This window comes from Hemibagrus wyckioides, linkage group LG11 (assembly GCF_019097595.1).
Source record: "Hemibagrus wyckioides isolate EC202008001 linkage group LG11, SWU_Hwy_1.0, whole genome shotgun sequence".
NCBI classification, from domain to species: Eukaryota; Metazoa; Chordata; class Actinopteri; order Siluriformes; family Bagridae; genus Hemibagrus; species Hemibagrus wyckioides.
In genome coordinates, this window is record NC_080720.1 from 3,952,336 (window position 1) to 3,953,351 (window position 1,016).

Genomic DNA, 1,016 nt, shown 5'->3' on the forward strand with positions numbered 1-1,016 from the left:
TATACTCTTGCTTCAGTAATTCAGACATTTTGACAAGAGCACAGGTATAAAAACAACTTTTCTCTGCTGTCTACAGTACAATATAGCCTACTACATGACCTCCATCAGTACTATTTGGTACCATTCACTGTGTTCCATGTTTGAGATAATGTCCTGTGTGCTGTCTTGTGACATTTACTGTAACATGTATTTTGATTGATCTAAATAGAATTGAGGGTCGAGAACATAGAGGAGGAAGGGGCCCCAAATTCACAGAGGAACAAGAGAGAGCTATTATAAACATGGTTTTGGCCAATAATGCCATATGTCTTAGGGAAATTCAGACAAATATCCTGAATGACCACACAGTTTTCAATAATGTCCATCAGGTCTCTCTAACAACACTGGCGTGAATCCTTAAAAAGCATCACATCCAGAGGAAACAACTGTACTGAGTGGCATTTGAAAGAAATTCTGAAAGAGTAAAAGACCTACGGCATGAATATGTGGAGGTAAGTAATGTCCACTTCAGTATTGTCCACTGCACACAAAACCTTTTTACATGTTCTCTATTTTTTTTCCTGCTAACTGATGGTGATCCAATCTCACATGAATTTATTTTCATAGATGAGGCTGGGTTCAACCTGACTAAAGTAAGAAGAAGAGGGAGAAACATCACTGGCCATAGAGCTATTTTGAATGTCCCGGGCCAGCGTGGAGGCAACATCACAGTGTGTGCTGCAATCACACAGAATGGGATCCTACACCGCCATGCCGAGTTAGGTCCTTACAACACGGCCCACATTATCACATTTTTAGACAGACTTCACAACATTGTCACAGCAGAACAACAAATGGATGCCGAGCAGATGAGACACACTGTCATCTGGGACTTGTATCTTTCCACCGATCTGCTCTTGTCCAGAACTGGTTTCATGATCATCCACAATTTTCACTCCAATACCTCCCACCATACTCTCCCTTCCTCAACCCCACTGAAGAGTTTTTTTCGGCATGGCGGTGGAAGGTTTACGATC